Below are 27,762 nucleotides of genomic sequence, written 5' to 3'. Positions count from 1 at the left end.
TGCAATGTCCACAGTCTGGCTACATCCATCTGAAAATGGGCTGTACACATCCATCTCGGTGTTCACTGATGCCAACTTCACGGACCTAAAAGAGATCACTTGTATTTTAATAAGGCCTTCAGTAAAGGAACAATCATTTACAAGACAAAATGCATTAAAGTACATTTTACATTTGCAGCATGATTCTGAGCTCTTTTTTGATGTCACATTCCTGTTCTCTGGACATGAACGACAGATACTTTTTGTTATTGATAATTTAAGAACTTACTTTTGTTTCTTGTGAAAAAGTGTGTACATGACGATGGAAATCCAAATAATGGTCAGAGCCGCTGCCAGTCCAATCAATAGAAAGATGAAAAATAGACGGATGTTTGCAGCCAGCTCATTGAAGAATTTCTGTTTCATTTCCTCTGCCTCTCCTAAAGAAAGATTTCAAATTATGAAACGGCTTTTGGATTTTTATCATTCACCTAGGTTATCCGAATGTTAAAGCACAGGAGACAGTTTTTACAAACATACATTTATAAAGCACAATATAGTGAGTAGAGACATAGTATCATAAAAATGCCTGAATTTCTGAAAAAGTTGTGTAAAATGGACTTAAAATGGAAGTTAAATGCCTATCATGGCTAGTTTGCTCAAAAATTTTGGGTAAGGCCTTTAATGTATTATTTTGTTATAAAGTGATTATTTTCATGAAGGATAGAATAGCTATGAATATTAACAAAAAAGTACATTTTAAAAAAACTGTGATGCATGAATTCTTATAATATCTTACCTTCAATATCTTTGGCACTGGAGCCATTCTCATCTAATACTTGCTCCTTTGCTGATGAGCAGACGCCATAAAAGAGAAGAAAAAGCAGGAATACCGGTAAACGCGCAGACATTGTGCTTTGCAAGCAGCTTCGCACCAGAGTCTGTACTGAATGACCTACTCACTGTGTCTGCTATACTGTGATGCTAGTATGACATCACAATCTCCACAAGGAGCTCCTCTTTGGTATCCACCTGCTGGATCTCCAGTTGTATTATTTGGATAGAGTATGAGCCGCTGCTGATCAATAACCTAATTCACGTTCAGCAACAATCCCTAATTTCAGTAACACCCTACATACATTGACACATCCCATAGCTAATAACAGTACCTGTGATCAATCAGAGGCCCCAGCAGAGTGTGCAAAGACTGTCCTGGCTCTCTATTCTGGCATGACCAGACTGTCTCTAGAACATAGAAGATCACTCCTCAACAATATGAATGATTTGACCATTTGACAGATCCACTGGATGCCACCTATCCTTCCCATCACTGACAGCTGTCAGAGAGAGAAGGGGGCCATCCAAATCAGTCAGTAAAAAAATAAATAAAAAAATGTTATTAATAAAAATAAACCTTGTATTATTCTTTCTATGTTTTATTACGTAACTGCTTGAAATCTGGTCACTGATTAGGAAGAGATGGAAAGCAAAATGGGTCAGTCAGGAACTGATCATTCATAAGACAGTAAAACTCTGAAGAGCAAGTACCTTTTGTCTATGGACTGTAACGATACTGGAGCAGGGACAGTACGGCCTGCCTCTGGAAGAAACTGTCAGGGTAACGGCACCCCCATGTCAGCAGAGATCAACGGGCATCAATATTTGGCAGCATGAGAAGCGTGACCATGCTGCAAGACTTTTGATTGGTAGAAAAGAGGGGCAGATATGTTGCTGTACACTTATTGACTGGGAAAGATCAGGGGATGGTGACTTAGATACAGAACGGAAACGGCTCACCCTGCAGATGTTCCTCAGCTGTGTAATGCCCCTGCTCCAGTATTGTTGCAGTCTATAGCTAAAAGGTGCTTGTACTTCAGAGTGTTTCTGTGTTAGTGCAGATTCCTGACTCCTTGGTTGTTATATGGTTTTGCTATCTGTCTCCTGCCTGATTTTTTACTTTCACCCCTTGGGTCCCCCTGACTGGCAGAACTCCAGGGCCCGGACTCAGTCGTGACCCCTGCGACCCCGGTAGTTCCGCCACTTGTGAAATGCCAGGATTAATGGCTTATATTTTATTGTGTATATTTAGCATTGGGGTTGATGTGAGTTGTACTAAAAACATTTTAAAGGTAAATACACATCTGGTGGCATTTCACATCAGCGTAACCCCCCAAAATACCAGCAAGTTCAGGAGCTTATACTAGTTCTTTGTATACCCCAGTACACTTATTTGTACGTGAATGGTGTTATTGGCAGGGACATGCTCATGGTGAACTGGACATTTACTGGGGACTGTGGTGGACAATGTAATGATGTCCTATGGACCTCAAAAACCCTGCCATGGAAACTGGTATCCTTGTATGGACAATTGGTATGACATTGGGTGATACAGTTTTAGTGTGGCATTTTATAGATCTGAGCACAAGATCACAGTTTGATGTTTTTTGCCCATTTGCTGGGTGTGGTAATACCCCTTTTTATATTATGCAGCTTCCAGGGCACATTAATTTTATATAATAATCTTACATTTTATTGATAGTTTAATAAATTTATGTACTATTGATTTTCATTTATTTGTGTTTTTTGAGAACAATGGAGTTGGAGCAAAAATATTGTGACAGTTTTAGGATTAATAATATACCGTAATTTTATAAAACTTTCAGAAAATTGCAAACATTCACATAGTGTGTGGACTATATCTTATTGATAAACAAGATCTTGCTGAGACTAACAAGGTGTTAAATTACTTAATATTCCGTTAATGTGGTATAAGTGTCATTTATTTTCATTACATTGATGTACTTTATTTGTATTACACTATGGGTTTATTAAAATATTCTTGATATTGAATAATTAGTGTTCACTTGGTGTCCTATTTTCAACCATTTTGTATTGAATAGTTCAGGATAAACGTTCATTACCCTTGTGCATGATATTTGTAGAGTACATCCTCATTCTGTCAACAAAAACAGAGCAATTTGGGTAAAGTAATATTTTTGAAGCAGATTCCCCACAGGTAAACACACGTCTCACATGATTAACTGCTGGGAAACACAGTTATTTGATTTATGGCATTGGCCTCCATGCATCTATCCCCAACATGTTCTGTGAACGTTTGCTGAACTGGTAATTAATGTTATTAGTGGACTTGTGCATTTAGATTCGTATGAATCCCTGAAAACATGGAGAACCCCCAAACACCAAGCAAAGAATTTTGAATTTTTGTTTGAATTTCGTTGGTGCTTTTACTCTCACGCACACATTTACCCACTCTCTCACTTACGCTCTCTCTCACACTCTCATTCACTCCAGACTATAAGGCTAATCTTTGACTCCTGGAGATATAGGAACCAATATCCATATGGATTTTCTAAACTTGTTTTTTTTATTGTTAAGTAGACCTGTGCAAATGGGTCAAAAAGATTTGGACACATGTTTTGGCTTGTTTTTGGCACATTCCTTTTCAGACAACGAAATTCCGTTCCCTGCACCTTTATTCTGGATGACATTCTGGGACAATTTACAGTTGGGGAACAAAAGTTTTTGTCCGACACACAAATTCACTCTCACTCTCTCACTCTCTCTGACTCTTACTCGTTCTATCACACTTTCATTTCCATTCACTCTCTCCCTTTGAATGTCTCCTTCCTTCTCTGCCGACCACTTCTGCTTCCATATCTCTCAGCTCCACTTCTATGTCTCGCAGCTCCACTTTCGTGTCTTGCATTTTATTGTTCTGCAACTTCTTCTTTCTCCTCTCTTCTATATTCTTTTTTCCCTCATATTTCTTCTCTCTCCATCCCCATCTCTGTGGACATAACCTCACGGCGAACTTCTGCAGAAATGGTGGAGCTTCTGGTGACGTCATCTCCCCTGATCACGTAAAAACTGTTAATGTGATTCTTTTCTGCTAGGCTTCTTTGCTCCACTCATATTTATATGGTCTGTTCAGAAAGCTAGCATAATTGGGTCCTGACAGGGTTTATGACTGGGTTCTGACAGGCTAAACTTGTCTAGGAAAGAGTACACATTTTAAAAGCCCACTGCCAAGTATAAAATCATGGTTAAGCAGAAATAACTTGGATGATAATTCAGCACTAGATCTTTTACATGAAATAGTTAAGAAAAAAGCCAAGTGGTATGTACATGGATAGGTTTTCATTGTGTATGCACATCTCACTGATAGAATATCTTTCAATGAATCTAGTTCTGTACTAGATTTACAATAGTTTTTGTTGAAGCTAACATAAGAGTCTTCAAATAAAGTAATCATGTGTAAAGAGCTTTTTAAACCTTTCAGATTTCATCTTCAGTCTGGTGGACCTGAAACCAAGTGTATAATGTTTTGGGGCCTTTTTTTAAACTTTTTATTGCAATGTTTTCTCAGTCATAGATACATCTTCTATGAATGCAGTTGACATGTGTTGCAATTACAGTATAAAGGTGGAACATAAAAATGATGATAAAGAAAAAGGAGTAATAGTACTATGGGACAGTCTTTTACAATCTTGCAGTATATAGCATGTCAGTGATTGTAAAGAAGACAAAGCTTATCTGTTACCGGCAAAGGCCAAGCGACCGTTTTTCTCCAGGAAAGACACACTGTATTTCTGGACTAAATACCTTCACTTGCTGGCACAATTTGCATCCCTCTGGTGGCGTGCTTCCTTCTACCTCCCCACAGACCTGAAGCCAATTTCCCCAATCTGTGGGATTACAGATCCTTGCCAAGTTATCTTTCCTAGGCTGTCATGAAACATAGACTGGAAAAGTACAGAAAGGCCAAAAGACTAGAATAGTAGCAAGATATAGCCTGCTGAACATTACTGGTCTGGCTACAAAGGAAAATGATTACATTGGGATGGGGCTTTTTTAGAGCCCACCATGACAGCTCCTCCAGTCCGCAATGGCCTTGAAACAGCCATCAAATACATGAATTTATTATTACATAAAAATGTTTGCTGCAGTCCCTGTATATCAATAATGAACTAATACTATATACAGTACAGCTTCTCCAATCCACCCCACCACCGTACATTTTCTGCACTACACTTGCAGTATGGTAGATGAGCATCAATCACAGCCTCAACACTGTGACTGTCACTGGCTGTCTCACAGTCCAACTCTAATCCATCTGTAACTGCTGCCGACAAGTAAAAATGAAGCTAGCACATTTACATATCTAATGCTTGTGCCTTCCCCTCGAAAATGCTTATTGTAAGTGAAAAAAAACCTCCCAGTTTGTTGGACCCATCTATCACACCCACAACCATCAATGAGACCATTCCCTGATTTTACCTATCAGTCATTGATATGTACCCTCCTTTCGCACTTTACCTCATAAAAAAGCTTTCAAAGGGTTGTAATGGCGCCAAAACATGGCAAATGAATTAACAAATTTTAACAAAATTTCTGATATTTTGCCATTGGTTTGTTTAATTGGGGACCCTCTTCGTAATGATAACGAATACACAAAATTGCTACATGTATATGTATTGCCTCTATGCATTTACTGAATAACACAGTTATGTTGACAATAATGTGGAACTGCATCCAACTTTCTTTAAACCTTTTGACCAGCTCTGTAGTAGTAACTTGGCAAAGAATTACCATACTAATCATCCAATAAAAATGCTTTCCTAATGAAATCTATCTCCTACTGTAAAGGATGCAAAAGACTAACCTTGTAAACTTTTATTAAATATACAAAATTTATTAAATAGTAACAAATAAATAAGAGGGTAGACCACTGGTGAAGTGTAACAAGCATGAATTGAAACAAGAGAATCATTAAAAAAGCAAACAAAATGTACATTGCGGGTTTATTTAACCAATCATTGGAAACTAGCAAATGTTGTGCCCATTCACAAGAAAGGTGGCAGGGAGGAGTCTGGCAACTACAAGCCTGTGAGTCTTACATCAGCAGTGGGGAAATTAATGAAATGTTGAAGGATAGCATTGTTGAGCATCTGAAGTCACATGGGTTTCAAGATCAAAAAATCAACATGGGTTCAGGGAGATCATGGCTTCTGACACTGTCCCACATAGAAGACGTGTCAATAAACTGCAATCTCTGAGTTTAGATCCCAATATTGTTGAATGGATTAGGCAGTCGCTGAGTGACAGACAACAGAGGGTTGTAGTCAATGGAGTATATTCGCAGCAAGGTCTTCTTATCAGTGGGGTCCCTCGGGGGCCTGTACTTGGACCCATTCTCTTGAACATTTTTATTAGTGATATTGCAGGAGGTTTGGATAGTAAGGTATGTCGTTTTGCTGATGACACAAAGATTTACAACAGAGTTGATGTTCCTGGAGGGATAAATAAAATGGCAAATGTTTTAGGTAAACTGGAAAAATGGTCAGACCTGTGGCAACTGATGTTTAATGTGGATAAATGCAAGATAATGCACATAGGGCATAAAACCCAAGGGCAGAGGAAAAGGATTTAGAGTGATTAGGGGTAGGTAGACAATGTAATAGAGAGGCAGGAAATGCTAGCATTCCATTGCATAGAACACTGGCGAGACCTCAGTTGGACTAATGTGTACAGTACTGGAGACCGTAACTCCAAATGGACATAGATACCTTGGAGTAGACATGTGCAAATGGGCCAAAAACAATTCAGACAAATTTTTCGGTTAGTTTTCGGCCCATTTGTTTTCAGGGAACAAATTACTTTCCATGCTCATTCAGTTTGGACAAATATCAGGGGTGGGGGCATTTTTAATCGATTTTCAATCGATGCCTGGTGCCCACATTCATTCTCACTCACTCACACTCTCATTCTTGTTACCTATCTCTATTAGGCTCTAGACTTAAATACTTAAAATGAATCAACATGATGAAGAGGAGAGTTTATTTAAAAGAATAAATACTACCACAACAAGAGGACATAGACTTAAGGTAGAAGGGCAAAGGAAATATTACTTTGCGGAGATGGTAGTTGATGCATGGAATAGTCTTCCAGTACAAGCTGTACAGTAATAAAGTTTAAGCATGCTTTGGATAGGCATAAGGCTAAGCTAGATATAAGATAAGGCCAGGGACTAAGGAAAGTATTCAGATGTTCAGTAGACAGGGTAAAATGTTCTTATCTGCCATCACTTTCTATGTTTCTTTGTTTCCAGCTACAGTTTAGACGTAATCATTAGATACCCGGGATTAATATACATCATTTTTATATCAGTCACACTGTATAATACATGGATATGTTGTGTATTGAATAAAATTATGACACTCTAGTTTCAGCTCTCCAGCTGTTTTATTTTATACATCTAGGACTCGTGTCCCCTAGTAATCAACAGATGAGTTTAAAACTTTCTTCCACATTGAAGAAAATATCGTTCTGTTAAAACCATGAAAGATATAGCAGCAGCTGTTAACAGCTATTTGAAGCCCATTGAGCAGGAACCAGGCTGCTGAATTATGCAGACAAGATAATGAACTGGAGACAAATGATCCCAAGAGGGCCCCTGCTGGGTTACAAGGAGAATATGCTTATGAGCTAGATTTATTATCTTAACATCATTTTATGTGACCTCTAATTTATAATAAATACCCGAGACTTCAATAAATGTTTTGTTCTTGGTAGTACCACTGTAGGGGTTTTTTTTTTACCTCACCTCATCTCTGCTTAGAAGCAAAACAATGAAAAAATAAGGTTAGTAATATGACAAATTTGTGTTCCACAACAGGACGGTTAGTTTGAGAACTCTGGTTACATTTTCTTAATAATGGAACAAATATATTAATGGTTTGTAGGCGTTCATGTCTTTCTTAAAAGTCTTCTGTTGAGATATAGCCTGGTATGGTGGTCACTTCCTGCAACCTACCTAGAGTGTCTCTGGCGCAGGGTGGCAGCGCTTAGGCCCACTTCCTGCCCAATTCTCCCCTCCCTTGCATACAGTGCGGCGCTTTCTTATTGACTGTTAGCTCTATCTCTTGCCCAATCAATACTGTCCTCCAGACTGCTAACCACACCCATTGGTATTAGCCCGCTCCTTTGTGAAGCCACTCCCTCAGAAAAGGGAGAGCTCCAGGCGGCCTGACCTGCTGAGTTCCCAGGCACAGTATGATTATGCTCCAAAAATGCATGAATAAAATTTAGGAAACCTTCAGATTTCTTCACCTAATTAATTCACGTTTTAAAATCTATAGCTTTCTGTGAAGATAATTGGTTAAAAAGTAAGGGATTATTTTACCTTCTTCCTATGGAATCCACATAAGGTTGTTTTTCATTTTGTATATGTGTATGATGAATTGGATCTATAAAGGCACTTTACAACATTGTGACAATATTAACAATTAGTGTGTTTTTTTTAATCACAAAACTCATATTATATATATTATGTATATTTACCTTGTATATTTATTAAATCACTAGGAATAATACATTTTTGGAAGTATTATTGTAATAGTTTAATGTATTTTTAGGATTTAGTCGTATTTTTACAATGTGTATTGTGACACAAAATGATTTTGTGACACAGAAAGCTGTAATATTTCTAGGAAAACAGCTTTTTCTTAAATACTCTAGTACTTCTTTAGCATTTATCAGAATAACTGTATCTCAAAATTCACAAAATTCCGCATGATTATTTTAATCACCAAACTTTTTTTTTCTGTTTATTAAAAAAGACAATTAGTCACGCAGTTTAGAGAAGCACATTACATCCTGAATAAATGAAAGAGGTGTAAGACACAATTTTAAAAGTACGTTTAGAACATCTAGATGTAACATGCAAGGTTCCGCAAGTTGCCATAAGGCCAGCCAGGTCGACTAGTCCTAAAGATGAAATCGCCTGTACATTTATACTTACATACCCAATTCTGCGGCATGTAAAAACCCATGCTCACATTTGTGGTTCCCCTTTTTGTAGCAGGAGAGAGTAATATGGAGAGTAGTCCCATGACATGGAAGTAATTACAATGATAAGCAAGTGTGTACAGGGCTCAAATGCTAAAATATTATTTATACACTGTACCAAATGAACCTTTATTAGACCTATTATATTAAACGTGATTGTCCCTCTTTAATAAATCAAATGCATTATGGTTATTTATTAAGTCCTATAGTTAAGAAATTTGAATTATATTGAGGTATTTAAATTGCAAATGATCCTCTTTTAAAAAAAATATACTGCGGATGATCATGCATAGAAGGATTAGGTCACTTAGGAAGTTAATTAGTAATTGCTAAATTCTGATAAACAGCAGGATTGTAATTGTAATCCGGTATTTGCCCTATTTTGACTTTTGATTTTTAATCAGCGTTTCCAATGGCTAGTGGCAAACGACTGAAAATTAGATGGGTTAGTGGGTATGATAAATTTATATGCATACGGACACCTTTCAGACACTGCTGAATTAGTAAGGGAATTACTTTATGAATATATCCAAGTAATTATATGTTTTAAATGATTTTTCAAATTATATCTGAATATAGAGAAAATTGATAAAATACAAAGAATACAAATATAATTTTCTCCTATCTTTATATTGCACTTATCAGGTTGAGACCCTTTTAATAAAGGAATTAATGAATTACACAGTTAATTATGGAGAAACACTCTTTCTGGTCATTAGGATCATCACTACCGACCTGTCAGAGATGTTGTAATTAGGATTAATATCATATATTGGATTCTATGCCCATTCACATGTCAAGAACAAACTCAGCCTCTGTTATATGCTTAAAGTTTAAAATCAGAAGCTGATCTCCTCTTGACCTTATATTTTATTCATTATCACGTTTGTACATATCGGATCTTCCAGGCAGGATAGAGAATGAAACATTTAGATTTCATATTAGGAAGGCATTGCTTGGAAAATGTTGTGTGTTAATGTCTGACCTGTCTGGTGCATTAAATTACGTTATTGAAAGAAAAAAAATTCAATATTTTGCTAATCATTATCCAGGTTGTTCACAGTGTTTGTGTTGTGGATGAATTAAACTTGTGTATAACCAAAATTATATTTTCTTTCCAGTAAAAAAAATAGATTGTACAGGTTGGGGTATGTTTCTCCTCTTACTTTGACTCTGAACACATTTAGAAAATGTATCTTGACAAATATTAAAACAACAGTATATGTATTCAAATGTAAATATAATATAAAATATGAGTGTGTATATATATATATATATATATATATATATATATATATATATATGTGTGTATGTTTGTGTGTGTGTGTGTTTGCATTGAAAAGGTCTTCTAAGAGGAGCTAATTGTTGTTCCTATCCCATGACATGTAATTGTTATTAAACATAATTGTCAGGGAGGATAGCAATTAATGCCATGAAAATTCATCACATTTAATTAAAGAAATGCTCTTAAGGTTCTATTTTCTCATTTTGGCATCCTTATTTTTCCCGAAAGACTTCTTCACTGATTAAAAAAATAAACAAAAAAATACCTTTCTCCACTGAAAGAAATCTGAATATTTTAAACTCAATGCTTATTTTTTAAATTGAATTAATTACTAGAAGGAAATAATTTGGTGTCCTGAGTCTTCAATAATATATATATATATATATATATATATATATATATATATATATATACACATTTATATATACTTACACACTAATGGTAACACACATTTCCTCATCACTTACACATTCATGCTCACACACTTACACATTCATGCTCACACACTTACACATTCATGTTCAGACACAAACACATCCATGTTAACAGAAAAAACAATTACACATACATATCCATGCTAACACAAAACACTTACACATACACACTCATACACATTCATGTTAACGCTGTGTTCCTGCCTCCCTCTGATGGCCAAAAATTGTTCACAATTGTTCCCCCTTGGCCAGCGAGCCCCTGCCCTCTATTTATTCCTACAAACCACAAAATGATCTGACCAAAATCAATGTGAAAAATATGCAACAATAGAAAAATTAGACAGGGCTTTAAGAATATGCAGAGGGATTCATATATATATATATATATATATATATATATATATATATATATATATATATGTAAATTTGTGCATATTAGTGAGAAATACATAATTTCCCATTTTGCAAAGGTATCTATAATTACAAAACTTACCTAAATGTGAGTTACAAGCATATCTGAAAGAGATAACTGTAAGGCACAGCATTGCAAAAGTTTTTTTTTTAAAAAAGGGGATATTAAAGGGACAGCAACCCCACCAATGAAGAATGCATATTAAAGCACTTAAAGTACTTAGTTATTACTTTAAAATGTATTTTTTAACCTGTATGGAAAAAAATAAAAGTACTTACCTTTAGGAGGAGGTAAGTGGGCTGAAGTAGCCAATGGCAAGAAAGCACCCCCACTGAAATATCATAGAACGCCTTGAAACTTGCGTGTGTCGGCACTGACTCTGGCTGGCGGTGAGTAAAGTTCATGCACACAGTGGTATAACATATTTTCAAGCAAAAGAAAATTATAATTTAAAGGGTACATTCAGCTATTATAGTCATTAAATTGAATATAATGGCTGGAGTGTACTTTAAAGTCTGCAAGTAGCATTTTAACCTTAATTGTATAAAACATTTCAGATGTTTTTCTTCTATATAGCAATATTACAAATTACAAAATTGAAAACAAAAATCAAAACAATGAGGTCCTCAAAAAATATGATCATACAAACTTGCTGTTTTCAGCAGTGCTGTTGTATGATTTTGCTTTTGTAGCATTGTGAGAAATGTTAATAACATCTTGAATTCTAAAAATATGCAACAGTCGAGTGGGGGATGAGTTTCCGCTACAAATAAAGGAAACATCTGAAATGTTTTCTTTTTTCATAGCGGGGATCTCAAGACACCAATAAAAACACAGTTTAAGCTGTTTTCTGACTTTTGATTTCCTTGTCTCACCCTCTAATTTCACCGAGGCTGTTACAAAAATAAAGCCAATTAATAATCTTAAAAGACAACAATAAGACAACTGGTAAACAGATCATTTATCATGCTGCAGTCTATCTTCTTTCGATTTTGCTATCCCTAGGGGAAGCGTTCTTGGTTGGGGAGAAGTTCGGAATCCCAGGAGTCCCAAACTCTTTATGAATTCATGGTTTTGATGATGAACACTTCAACAGCAAGAGCATCATGAAGTGATAGTAGGCAGCCCAGCACATGCCAAGTGTATGCTAATGAGGATGACTAGTCTCTGGAGTTCCAGCAAATCACTCATTGTCTGATGCAATTAGTCTGTTTTTCTCACAATATAAAATCTTCTTTAATTTTGTTCATATTTCCAAGGCCCCTGTTCACATCACTTAAGATTTGCTTTATGTGCAGAAACACTTGAAACCGATAGAGTTGTTGGAAAGTTCAACTTTTGGAACACTCCTTTAGGACACAGCTTTTTTTTTTTTTTCTGTACAAAACAAGAAAGCATTTTTTTTTTGTTTTTTTTTTGTTTTTTGGTGAATGTAGGGTGTTTGCGAACATGACTACCACCTGTCCCTGTTTGTGGTCCCTTTTGCAGCATTACAGTTCACTGCACTTTGCTCCACGTCCTGAATTGGACAATGATCCAATATGTAGAGAAATCTCTACTGAACGCCAAAATATGCTGGATCACTAAATTGTTAACCAACTTGGACACAATTTGCTCATTGACTGCTACCTTAGTTCTATCTTCTGCAAATGTGTTTTGAACAGATTAAACTGAAACTGCTAGCATATATATATATAAATTAAAAGATGTTTTCATGCGCTTGAGTAGTGTCACATCCGAACACACAACACCCCACAATGCAATATGTTTATTCACAATGAAATGTATAGATGGCAAAATGGCCCATGTGCCCGTACTCTACTCATTGGCATGCTACTTTTAAAAGATCATTAAATGCAGCTTTTATAACTAGCCTGACTCACAACATTTAAGATGGTCAAAGAGGGCCACGTTTGTTTTAGTGGCTGTGATTTGAAGTATGGAACAAGCATTAAACGCATCAAATGAGTGGTGCTGCGAGTGTCTGGACTGGGAAGCTTTTTAGTGGTATTCACTAATACTTGTAATGTTGATCTCATTTCATTGTAAACTTAGATATGAGGGAATAAAGGACGCATTTGATGCTTCTTGAGTGCATCCCACAATATTTTAGGTTCCATTCAATGTAGTTAGGAGTAATTGTATTAGTCCAGTGATGTAGATGCAAAGTAACAAAATATTGCAGAATCCTTTAATACCTTTTTCTTCTCCCCTGTTGTCTCCCCTGTTTTGGCTTTATAAAGGGAAGACTCCCGAAACCTGTTATTAAAATATACAGTACTGTTAGTCCAATAAAAAAAAGTATTACAAGATTATGCAACATTTCTGTTACTTTGCATCAGATTCCAATCAAGCTGACGTACATTTATACTCAGTAAACATTCTGAGATCCTAGAAAAGAGGGACATCAGGGGATGAAATGGAGGCAGAGGGGCTTGGGTCTCAAAGAGGAACTGTCTTCTAAATTGGGACACTTGAGGGATATAACAAGCATTATTAAATGTATTTAGGAAAATATATTTCGTATTACCTTACAAAGGCTGTCCTAAACTTACTTCTTTACCCTTAATGCTGTCTGTGTAAGTCAATACTGAATATGCCCAGACTGGTCATCTGGCCCACTGGGCAAATGCCCAACACGCTGTCCACAAAAAGCAGCCCATGCTGACGCAGCAGATCGGGGGGTGCAGTGCGTGGTCACCTGCTGCATATGCTGTGTGAGAGTGTATATGTCATTTGGTTGCCACTGGTTTTAAAGTGCTAAGGCCACTTAGTCATCATCAGTCTGGCAGTGACAGCCGCTAATCGAAAGGGAGGAGTAATCCTACATGTCCTGTAACACAAATTAAATGTTAGATGTTTGAGCTTCAAAGCAAATAGCATGTTTTCTTTAAACTGAACTCAACATGGAACCGTAGTAGGTTGTCACTGTCACTGTTCATCAACGAGTGAGCCACCACCATTTTTGTAAGCTATAGGATACAGGTGAATTATTGTTTTATACATAACTGTCGGCCAGCACAATGTATAGAATGACTATACCTTCTGAACCCATAGTTCCATGTGCTATTATTTTAATAACTGGGGAGAGGAAAGGGTATTACCAGGGCCGGCCCAAGGCAAAATGCCGCCTGGGGCAAATTTTAAAATGCCGCCCCCCCCCTTATCTACCCTCCCCCCCCCTTGTACTTACCTTTCAGCAGTCCTGCGGCGAGTCTCCCTGTTCGGTCTCGGTGCCGGATTGTAATGCTGAGTGCCGGAAGATTTCCGGCGCTCAGCATTACAAGCCGGCACCGAGACCGAACAGGGAGACTCGCCGCAGAGGAGAGAGAGAGGGGCCCCTTTCTCTCTCTTTCGCTTTAAAAAAAAAAAAAAAAAAAAAAAAAAAAAGGGCTTGGGGCGGCGAAGTGCAGCCCCTTCAAAAGTGCCGCCTGGAGCGGTTGCCCCACTCGGCTCCATTGTCGGGCCGGCCCTGGGTATTACACATACAAGTGAATATTTAAGTTTGTCACTTCAAAGTTTTCAGTGCTTTTAACGACTCATGGCTTCTGGTGTTTTGTGTAAAACATCTGAAGTATTTACCGCTAGGTTAGGCAAAGGATAAAGAATGCCATCATTTCCATAGAAAGTGTAATCAACCTTTTTGTGAAAGAGAAAGGGTTTCAGGAGGAACAAAGGATGTTCTGCTGGATGAGGAATTATAAGGATGTCCTCGCGATGTCAAAGTTAATAATGAAAATGCATATATTTAAAATGAGCAAGATAATTATAAATATGTTAATTGATGAAAATCTGTGAGCTTTAATTGCATACCATAGTTTTACTGTAGTCAGCCACATTCCCACTGTGTCATCTATCATGGCTGACAGCCAAGAGCTCTGCCAGGGGAGAAGACAATCCGTCCCGTCTGTAATGCCTCTTATCACATGACCTCTTCTCCTACCTGCTCCTCCAAAATTAGTAGTCTTATTCATATGAACAAAGTCCAGGAAGGGATGAAAAGGATGTGCATACTCAATTATTTGGATTGTAAGAGACAATGTGAGGGTATAATGTGAGCTAATGGAAGTACAGAAGTATCCTGTTTCTTGTCTTTGACAGTTTAAGGTTTTAGCACCTTGGTTAATGAGCGCCTGGGTGCCGTCCACCCAGAGGCGTATCTACTGAAAATAGCGCCTATGGCAACCACTGAAATTGCGCCCCTGTCCAAATATCTAAAACCCATTTACTAGCCCCTGCTGCCCATATATATATAAATATAAGTCCCTGCTGCCGATAGCAGGTATAGATCAACACACAAACCCAGATCAATTGAAATTCACTTGTGATCTCAGCACTGAAGGTATATATCAAATAAACAGAATCAGACATACAAATAATATACGAAACGTAGCATCGCAGGTATAGATCAAATACATACATGGAAACAGCATTGCAGGTATTAATCAACTGAATAAGACATATTAACCCTGTATGATACACAAACACTTTTACAGTCACTCACTAATTCACACTTTAATTCAGACAACTCATCCACACATTAACTCATGCTCTCCCTCATTCAGACAACTCATCCACACATTAACTCATGCTCTCCCTTATTCAGACAATTCAGCCACACATTAACTCATGCTCTCCCTCATTCAGACAATTCATCCACACATTAACTCATGCTTTCCCTCATTCAGACAACTCATGCTCTCCCTCATTCAGACAATTCATCCACATATTAACTCATGCTCTCCCTCATGCAGACAACTCATCCCCATATTAACTCATGCTCTCCCTCATTCAGACAACTCATCCCCATATTAACTCATGCTCTCCCTCATTCAGACAATTCATCCACATATTAACTCATGCTCTCCTTCATTCAGACAACTAATGCTCTCCCTCATTCAGACAATACATTCACATATTAACTCATGCTCTCCCTCATTCACTCAATGCATCCACACATTAATTCACACTCTTTACTTATATATACCCCCTCTCCTTCCCTTATCACTTTCTAACCCCTCTCCTTCCCTTATCACTTTCTAACCCCTCTCCCTCCCTTATCACTTTCTAACCCCTCTCCCTCCCTTATCACTGTCTAACCCCTCTCCCTCCCTTATCACTGTCTAACCCCTCTTCCCCTATGTAGTTCACTCACCTTGAGGTCCAACGACGGGAGCACGAGGCTTCTGTCTTCCTGCACTGCCCGCTGCTTCACTGCTGAGCGCTGTAATATGACGTCGTATTTCGGCGCTCAGCAGTGAAGCAGCGGGCACCAGCGAGCGGCTTTTAAACACTGTCTTTTTTTTTTTTGATGCGGGGAGAACGAGGGGCGCCGAGCGGTTGCTAGGCGCCCCTCTCTCTCCTCCGCATCCAAAAAAAAGACAGCGTTTAAAAGCCGCTCGCTGGTGCCTGCTGCTTCACTGCTGAGCGCCGAAATATGACGTCATATTACGGCGTTCAGCATGAAATGCCGGCACCAGGACGGAGGTAGAGGCCTTGTGGAGGAGAATGAGGGGCGCTGATCGGTTGCTAGGCGCCCCTCTCTCTCCTCTGCATCAAAAAAAAAAACGGCGTTTGAAGGCCGCTCACTGGCGTCCCCTTCAAATGGCGCCTATGGCAAGAGCCATAGGTGCCATACCCTAGATACGCCTCTGCGTCCACCCACAGTATCCAACAGCTTGTTTGTATATAATTATGAGTATGTGTTTGGCTTTAGGCGTGTTTAATAAAATGTGAGTTTACAGCTGTACTCCCTGACCTCTCTATGCATTATAAAGGCCCAACCCTGTGAGTATAACACTGGTGTAATTGACCCTGCATTAGTAAAATCTGGGTATTGAAATGTTTAAATCTCCTGCACAAGGGCACGCTAAGTTGGATGCTGTGGGTGCATGGCACCCAGGCGCTCAGTAACCAAGGTGTTCAGGGAGGTCACATAACATGACCCCCTAGTAGCAGGGCAATAACAGTGCAGCAGCTCACACAGAGAGTACACGGTGCCAAGAAGACATGTATGCAAGTGTCAGGGAAGAGGTAGGGAAGGACTGGAAGTGACAACTGTGTGAGCTGCACAGATGACAGTATAGAGACAGTGAGTGTGTGTGCATGTATGTATGTGTGTATGTTCTTAGAGTGATTGTGGGAGTGTATGTGTAAATGTATGTGAAAAAGTAAGTGTGGGTTACTTTATGGCTGTAGAGTCAGCATTAGTACATAATATTAGCATGTGTGTGTATAAGGGGGTGCTGTTTCTGCATATTAGTATACTGTGTGTAAGTGTATAGTGTTAACATGAGTGTGTGTAAGCCTTGGGTTAGTGAGATGAGGGAGAGAAGGGACCTTAATTTTTAATATTTTTATAACCGATATTACAAAAGATCTGCAACAGGCAAGACATTCCTGGTGGAACGAGCCAAACGGCAAAATGATTTAAGTAGAAGAATAGTTGAGAATGTGGAAGCTGCAGTTTAATGTTGATAAATGTAAAATTGTGCGCTTAGGATGATCCTAAGGCAGAATAGAGCTTTGAGGGCAGCCACTTCCCTCATTCAGTTAAGACCAAGGACTGACTGAGGTCTGAGTCTTGACATTAGGAAAAATGGGTCGAATGGTTATCTGCCATGAAATTATATGTTGCTATTTTTATAAAGTTTTTTTAACTTTTAAATGGTTAACTCAGTTTTACCATCAGTATGAAACGGGGAGATCAGATTTACAAGACTTATAAGACTTTGTTATGCAAACAAAGTGATCACTGTGATTTTCTATTATAGTGATCACATGACTGCCATGCGCCAATCAGGTCCCTATGGACTGCCTCAGTTGTGAGCCTTTGCTACTTAGCCTACACTAAGTAGAACAATACAAAATATGGACAATATCCAGTCGATGCCGTTGTATGGTGGGGATAACCAATACTCTACAGAAACAAATACAAAAAATTTGTATAATTTAAAAAACAACTAGAAAAATATACCATTTTATATGGAAATCTGAAGTTAAATATAGAATATGTATATAGAATATATGTAAAAACAAAACTGTTTACTTAAAAAGCAAAATATTACAATATGTCTCGGGTTCAGACAGTATTGAGCATACACAAGCTTACACCCTGTTATTGTTCCTGCATAAAGCCCAGCCTGTGAATTACCAGTATTTGCTCAATATTTGCAGTTGGTAATTACCTAACATAAGCTCGCCTTTGGCATGCAAAATCAAAAAAAAATAAAAAATTTGACGTGGGCTAATTGGAAGAGCAGCACTTACGCGTGGAAATTAACTAGGCCTCTTTTCGCAGCTTTTACTTTCCGTTCTAAGAGGCTGAAGGCTGGTGACATCAAAGACAGGATTATGCGAGGCGATAAACTCTTGATCTAATGGACATGTTTGAAGTCATGGACGTGTACCCGTGTGAAAAGCCAGGGTGCAGGTGCACTCAGCCCTCGGGATGATATGGCTAGGTAGGCGGGACACGGTTTGATATATATATTAAGGCATAATCTTCCCAGATGTATTTAATGTTTGTTTTTAGGCTTTGGGGTTCTTTGTTCTGTAAATTAATATGTTAATGTTCTCTCCACATCAGAGGACATTAGCATGTATATACATCGCTGGCATTGTGTGCCTCGGCTTTCTTTAATGGCTTCTAAAGCAATTCTGTGAAACTCTTGCTAAGCTGTCCATGAAGAATTGTAGAACAAATAACTGACACTGTAATCTCAGGGAAATCAAGTAATCACGGCATTAAAATAAATGTGTGTGCTCAACTGATTCCCATAAATAACACAGGATAGACTGACTGCATTAGCCTTGAAAGGGTAATTGCTGCTCCGAATGTTTTTCTTTTTCTAAAATACCATTTAACCATTTAATATGTAAGCATCGTGTCACTGGTTTAATTGCAAAGGGGTAGCCAAAGCATAGAGTGTTATTAGCAGATAATCTCTGCCGTTTTATCCACTTTGCACTGGGGCTCCATCTGGTGCTGATATTTGAAGTTTTAAAAAGTAACCAATTAACAAATATAATAACAATTTGAAATGTAACTATCTTAGTTATGTTTTTGCAATGTTTTATCTAAAGCAATGGGACAAACCAGATCAAGGTAAAGATTTGGTTATCTCCTGGGTGCTTGCGCTTTGGCATGTGTGAGGTCCTCTGCCACCTCCTATAAATAAATTGCCAGCTGATTAACTGTACTCGTGTCTTCAAAGACCACCTGGATAAAGGCGCTATTGCATTTTTGTTTATGATATTTATAATTTCACTTATACTTACAGTTTTTTGCTTATTTTTGTTATTATTAGATTTCATGAAATTATTTTTTCTTTCTATACTATTTTTGTGTATGCAACAGTGTATCTTTATACGATGGCCTACCACAGGAAAAAGGCTGATTCTTTATGGCAATGCTAATGAAGTACTATTTAACTAAGTAAGTCCTTTCCCTCGTTAGTCACGTAACGGACATAGAATCCATATAAATGGCTAATATGCATCTACATGAAAATATTATGTAAAAACTATAAATATTATTAAGAAAAAAAACACTACAGTAATTAAAAGGCAGGAGTTTACCCTTTGAATTATAGGGCAGTCATTTAGATCAGGATTATAGACTATGCTAAAAGATTATAGTATTATGATTAAACTACTTTATTTCAGACTTAATATCACCACTTTACATTGTAATTTAAAATGTATCTGCGGGGCAGCCCTGGCAACCTTTTTTTGATTCCAAAAATAATCCTACTGGAACCAAAGACAAGCAATTTTCAACTTAAATGGACAGTCTGATGTCATTGAGACCCTCTCTAAAGAAAAATACATATTAAAGTACTTTCCAGTTTCCAAAATTTAGAAAAAAACATTTACCTGACGTTGCAGCTCTGCCGCAGCAGCAACCTCCTCTTCTATAGTCTAACATCTGTTGCCACCAATTGATAAAAGCCTACTTTATTTTAAATGCACCTTTTCAATGTATTACAGTATGTGGAACAATTTTCAGCTATATGCATATATCAAATATTAAGTGATCAGCTGGTAATTTTGACTGGTGGAATAATACAAGGTAGGCCTGCTCCAGCAATGTCTGGGGTGCAGGTGTGGAGTCTCCCATATAACTGGCCCTTTTATATGAGTTACAAATCATTGCACGGGACTGTGCTTTGCTGGCACCAACTTCCATATTATGTCTCCTTCACGCTACATAGCCTTGTAAGGCAGAGTGCCAACATATGATTTCATATCTCAGTGCTCTGCACAAAAAAGCACCTACTTCTATACAATAAATACATCATGTGTTCATAATTTGATTTTTGAGGTAGGAGGCTGGGGATACTACTTTGGTCAGTCATACGCCAACATCCCTCACACATACACATTAATGCTAGCTTTCTGTTATTTTTCAAGCATTTTTGTTCATGTATTGACCCATTTTCTGCCTGTTTCTGGGTTTTATTTGTACATGGTGCACGTGAATGCACCACAGATATAAATCTGCTAAAGAGTATATTACTCCTTTGAAAATAGTACGTACAGCTCTGAGTGATCATTGTAGTAATAGTGTCACTTGTGTAACATTAACCAAGCATTATTTTAATTTACTAATATGATATCCGCCCTTGCATTTTAGTAAATCTGGCTTAAAGCACCGATGTTTGTGATGTTGAAATGGCCTTTTTGTGTTGTTCCAAATCCATAAGCCATGTAATTAGAGGATATTTAGGGGTCTTGCTATGTAACTAAAGCTGTTGTTGCACCCTGTATAAGGTGTAAACTCATTCTCAGCTCGATGAAAACATCCATTTAGCTAATTTCTCTGTTCACTTATTTCAAGTGGTTTAAAGAATCATTACACAGCAAAAGCTAGCCTTTCCCACCATTATACTTTTTTAATTTATTGTGTGCTTTTTATAATAGATTATATATATATATATATATATATATATATATATATCTTATACATACTAGTAATCCAGATGTAACATATCAGTAACTCAAAATGATTAATATGCTAACAATAATTTTCCCTTCTATCCAAAGATTTACACGAAAAACTAGATGTTCTCTATTAGAAAATAGCTGCTTGAGTGCACACATGTTCTATGGCCACTGGGCACATCCTAACACTCTCCTGTAATGGGACAGAGAGATAATACATAAATCCATGGTGTCTGTGAATATGCCTGACTCTGCTGACAGCTGTTTCCTCTATATATTTAATGTAATTACATGGGTAGCCGTAATAATGTCAACGTTTTGCCTTGCAGGTAGACTGTGTGTGGCATTTCTCTTTCATACATTCGTTCCCCACAATTACTGTATAATATCATGGATTGGGCTGTTCGTCATGTTCTAACTAGAGATTGTTACCTTGATTCTGGCTCATTGGAATCTTGCATAATAAGGCGGCCATCTTACTTGAAACACTGAGCTGATACCATCACACTGATCCATCCGCTGTGGCAAGGTTAGACAACAGCTTGTTCTTCACAAACTATTGAGAAACTACAAATGCCATGATATAATTTGACAACAGCTGGTGGGACACCTATTAGCAGCCACATGCTATAGTGTATCTTTCTTCCTTTCTTTAACAGTTAGCACGTAAAAGAATGCTAATTACACGTTTCACAAGTATCAAGTGTTAGATCATATTAAATAGCATAGTCTGGATTTTGTAGAATGTTTTAACATAATTTTAATATTCACCAATGAAATAAGTGTGTTTAGTTCAGTGTTCCTCAACCCTCTCCTCAAGGCACACCTAACAGTCCAGGATTTAGTTATTACTCAGGTGTGTCTAAGGTTACATAGTTACATAGTTACATAGGCTGAAAAAAGACATGCGTCCATCAAGTTCAGCCTTTCCTATATCTGTTAATTTGTTGCTGTTGATCCAAAAGAAGGCAAAAAACCCCGGCTTCGCTCTTTCCAATTTTGCACTAACCAGGGAAAAAAATTCCTTCTTGACCCCAAAATGGCAGTCAGATTTCTCCTTGGATCAATAAGCTGTTTCCCCATAATTAAAAATTATATCCCCGAATATTATGTTTTTCCAGGTATCCATCCAGTTGCAGTTTAAACGTCTGTACAGACTCTGATAAAACTACCTCTGCAGGCAGAGAATTCCACATCCTTATTGTCCTTACTGTAAAAAACCCTTTCCTCTGCTTTAGTCTAAATCTCCTTTCTTCCAGTCTGAATGCGTGACCACGTGTCCTATGCATAGTCCAGTTTATGAACAGATTTCCACACAATGGTTTGTATTGGCCCCGAATATATTTATATAACGTTATCATATCCCCTCTGAGGCGACGTTTTTCAAAACTAAACAGATTTAAATTTGTTAACCTTTCTTCATAACTATAGTGCTCCATTCCTTTTATTAATTTTGTAGCCCGCCTCTGCACCCTTTCTAGTGCTATAATATCCTTCTTTAGAAAAGGTGCCCAAAATTGCACAGCATACTCAAGGAGCGGCCTTACCATTGATTTATACAGAGGCAAAATTATATGTGGTGTGTGGAAGAATACAGGATGAACTCTATCCCATATTTTGTTCTCCTCCACACTATTATCTGAGAACACCGGTTTTGGCTGAAACTAGGTACATGGTCACTTTGGAAGCATCAGCAAGTATCTGTTGCCCACCTTCTCCTCCCTTTTGATAAATATGGGCATGCTGCTATTTTATGTAAAATGATTGGATTACAATAGGGTGTTATTTCCAGTCTTTGTGATAAGCATATAAATACATCCATAATGCACCGTAATAAACAGAGATCTTATTATACATACACTCCTGTCTGTGTGTCTGATTTCTCTCGGGCCGCTCGATAGAGATATCTATATAATTTGGAACCCCAGGGTATAGAAGTACTTGGAAATTCTCCGACAGGTGTTAATTGTGCAACACTTTAGACACACATGAGTAATACCTAAATCCTGGACTATTAGGTGTGCCTTGTAAGAGAGGGTTGAAGAGCACTGGTTTAGATGATGGCAGGGACATTGTCCTTGAGGAAGAGACAGACCCACAGGGAGAGGGAATCAATGTGCCTGATATATATGAGGTACACAAGATTCAAGGGAGGAGATACCAGAGGAATTGAGTAAAAGGGAACAACCACAGCCCTAGTCATTACAGGTAGGGCATCGGGTCTTTATAGCAGAACAAATGCCCCAAATTTGGGAGAAGGACAACATAGAGGAATTAGCCAATGATTACAGGCTAAGGAGACCCAACTTTATGCTGAGAAGCTGGTGATCATTGAAAACATCCTCAACTGCATGTTCACCAAGGCAAAGAAAGGCAGTAAGCATGTGATCCAACTGCAAACTGAAAAATGAAAATCACCAAGCCACATCACCTCAACAGCTAGAATGAAATAATGATGAGCGAGCTGAATTCTGGCTGTGGAGACTTGTGAAGCCAGCACTCTACCTGCAGAAGGTATAGCATACTGTCATCATCCACATCTTCACCTGCTCTGCTGAGATTCCCTGAAGTCACTGGAAAGACTCAATCATCAGCTCCAGCTGCAACTCCCCAACACCACACCCCTACTGGACATAGCTTACATGGCGGACATCTGGGGTTTGAGACACACACAATTATTTTCAACATTGAATAAAATAGGTTAAGGTACTACCTTAGCAGTATGTATAGACATAGAGACTTATGAAAGGGATTGACATTTAGAGATGGCAGGTGTCGTTTGATTGGTTAAGATGTGTCGTGCAAGGATATGATGTAGTATGTTGGAGGAAATATGCATTATCATGTGGGTGAGCTAGTTCTGTCTGATGGGTTACCTGTTCAGGTAATGTTCAGTTTAGACTCTTCATGATTGTCTATGTATTAATCTCTAAAGCTGTTCCTATAGCTATTGTTTGATGGATGTAGTATGGATTTAATGTCCCCTTAATGTCTTTTAGACATTAGTCTAAATTAGCCATAGATATAAGACAGTAGTCAAAGAACAGCAAATCATGCGTTTTTTTTTTTCAGATGCTCTTTTTTAAAATAGAGCCCACTGAATTGGTCGCTTTGTGTGTTTTATTAACTGCTCTTACAATACTTTCAATATAGTTAACATAGAGCAGTCAGCATAAATACCGTTTGCCAGGAAAACGCAACCATTTTTAACAAACTGCATTATGATTGCTCTTATACATTGCTCCTTATGTGATCACATTTATATATAATTTTTAATCTGTAACTCTTATAAATTGGGAATTATTTTATCTCAACCAGATTCTGCATAACACAATTCCCTCTCATTAAAGCTTTACATTGAGGTCATGCCAAAATATTCTTTAACATATCCACTATTAACTTATGAATGTAAAAAAGGACACATATTCACATATTAACAAACACATCATTTGCAAGAATGTAAAGGAAAAATACATCTCAAAACATGAAGGAGAAGATTTACCAAAATCTCCATTCATTTCAGCTCCACCATTCCAGGTGGAATCCAGGGCAAATTTGGCTTTCTTAATTTTCTTAATATTACATTAAGCAGTCAGACAGAGGGCTTGGTGATCTGGACTGGTTAAGTGCACCCAACCAACCTGTTCTGCCCAAATATTAAACATTTTCTGCTAAAGCAACCTTCTGGGATGACTGCCCCATGGGGGGGGGGGTGGACAACTTAATAAATGTTACATTATCAATCTTCTCAATTATATTATTATTAGTAGTAGTACACAGTATTTAGGTATGTGCTGAGAAGAGCTTAGGTTTTACTGAATGGAGGACTTTATATAATATATTTTAAATATTCTAAATGTATAAAAAAGAAAAAGTACAGAATCCACAAACAAAACAATGTTTACATGAATATAGAAATTAGGCAATATATACACTAAATTGGAAATGAATCATTACAAAAGACGATAAGGCATGTTGTAAATAATTCGGATTAATCAAACTTTAAAAAAATGCGCAGAACGTTAACTTGGGATGAAAATAAAAGCAATTATTTTAATTTTAAAAATTAAAATAATAGATTTGAAATTGGTTTATTAAAACTATTTCACAACTTCGCAACAAAGTTTAAAGCTAAAATTAAAATGACCATCCATGACAGTCCTGTAATGTACATAAAATAAACCCTTTATTTATTATAGTTTTTCTGGAAAAAAAAACATAGCCAAAAAATAGCCAAAACCAATAAACCAATACTTCATCAGGAAAAAAATCACGTCATTTTCCTTTATGTTGACTAGATTTGCTATTTTAATTATATACATAATTTTGTTTTCTGTATGTACCTACATTCAACGATCGCTCTTAATAGATTGTAAGCTACAGGAGCAAAATGACCGATCTATACCTTCTATACCTGGCACTATCCCTAATATAATAGCGCAAACTGAATCTGTATGCAACAAGTGTCCACTACAGGAGAACACTGCATATGTTTCTTTTTTTCTGCATAATGAATGAGTTGTTTCAGAACACTATTTCATAGTTGTACAACAAATTCGTTTAATCACCGCTCCATTTACAATTTTTCACAATTATATACTGCATTTTAACATATTATGAGATTTTGTTTCATTACAATACAATTACCCGACACTATATACATATATATATCTATCTATCTATATAGTCTAATTTCAGATGGTGACTGTTATTATTAAAATTAATATTATTTTGTTTAATATACATATATTTGTTATATACATATATATATTGTATCAGAATAGCTTTTAACAAAACATATTAATATTTTTTTTTTTAAAACAAGAATTTCCCCAGGTTCCAACAAATAATATTTATAGTTTAATATATGGCTTGTACGTTCTGTTCAGACAATTCCATTTTAATTTATGTTTTATACTGTCTGATACTCTATCCCCCACCGAATCCGCTCACCATCCCTTCCCTTTCATTCTCCCTATTCCTCTGACAGCTGTAATTTAACCATTAATATATGGATCTATGGGTATTATTCATATATATATAAAATGTCACACGCGCGGGGCATGCTGTATCCTGTCTTACGTGTGCACGAAGAACACTGAATTAAATAGTGTGATATTTCATTTATATATATATATATATATATATATATATATATATGGCGCCATCATATTCCGCAGCGCTGTACAATGGTATATGTTTACAGAAATAGATATAGTAACCACAGGGTTCTTTCTAGACATATTATGAAACACAATAAACATTAATATTATATATATAATATGATAATATACTACATATTAGACCTTTAAATACTACATTAATCTCTATGCAATGTGAATGAGTTGTCATCGGATTCCTGGAGCTTTTTTTTTCCTGATGTTTTCATGAAAATCGATTGTATTTCCTAAACAAAATAGTTGTAGGATAGTTGATGAAAACTTTATTTTCATGGGTTCATAATACTATATTTGGCATGTAACCTGTGGGATACACTGTATTTTATCACTCTACAGAAATAAATGTATACATATTTGTATGTTACAAGCAAATGTATTCATTTACATCCGTAATTTATTAGTGCATTGTAGATCAACGAATATACATTATTAACGTTAAAAGCCGAATTTAGTCCTGGTTCGTCCCCATTCCTTTTTAACTATTTGTATTAAGAAAGCAGATTGTTATTGGTATTATTTATTCTTCAAGAAGATTAAAGGAAAATGTACTAAACATACTGCAATATACTATAATGAATAACCTTTATTTGTGTTTCCTAAACCACATAATACGATTATGCCTATATTTTCCCGTTGCAAAAATTAAAAATAATATTAATTAAATGTATAATCCTATAGTGCTCAAAATATAGATACAAATGTATAGTTTCATTTTAAAAAAAAAATACAAAAATAATTGAAATAGCTTACTGGCGTGGGATTTCATGCACTATTATACTGTACAGGTGGTAACTGTGGCTATAATGTCTTGCTCATTAAATTAAAGTAATTATAAAAATGAATCGAATATGATATTGTTCTTACAGACCTGAAAGGTCCAGGTATTGAAATTATTGGGTTTTCAAGAAGTTATTTGTGTTTGATTTTAGTGCAACAGGTTAAAATGACATAGTTGAAAATATTTCAAAATACATGGGTTAAATCCGAAAGATAAGGCCAGTAAAAATAAATAAATACATACATAAAAAAATAAATGAAAAATGAAAAAAAATACAAGTAATAGTAATAACAACAACAGCAACAATAATACTAAAAAATAATACTAATAATAATTATAATAATATACACTGCAAGCTCATCTGGGGCTGCATACTTTAATAATTCAACAATACAGGTCAGACACAATCCATTACCAAATTGTCATTCTGTATAAATTGTCATGAAGGTTTGGAAAATGTCCTACAATATTACCAGTACAATACTTACATTTATAGGTTAAAGTGCCTTTTTTCCCCTTCAAAAACCTTAGTGAATTGGATTTTATAATTGAACACAGAAACAAAATAAACAACAAAAAAAACAGGAATATTGGAAATAACCTTGGCAGGTAACATTACTGATCAAGCAGTCTGGTTAAATCTATCACAATTATTTGGATATAAGTCATTTCATAGATGTAAAAGGTGGGATAAAAACAGGGGCATATGGGACCAGATTTATTAAATGAGATAAGATATAGGCATGTTATTCAAATACTTGTAATAAATTCATCTCAGGCGATTGAATCCAGTCTAATAATTCCTCTTACATCACCATTAACCGGTTTATGTTTTAAGAACAGCTAAAGAAAGGCATTCTCCGATAAACACAATTTAATTG

This window comes from Spea bombifrons, chromosome 1 (genome assembly GCF_027358695.1).
Source record: "Spea bombifrons isolate aSpeBom1 chromosome 1, aSpeBom1.2.pri, whole genome shotgun sequence".
Classification (NCBI taxonomy): Eukaryota; Metazoa; Chordata; class Amphibia; order Anura; family Pelobatidae; genus Spea; species Spea bombifrons.
This window is presented reverse-complemented; position numbering follows the sequence as displayed.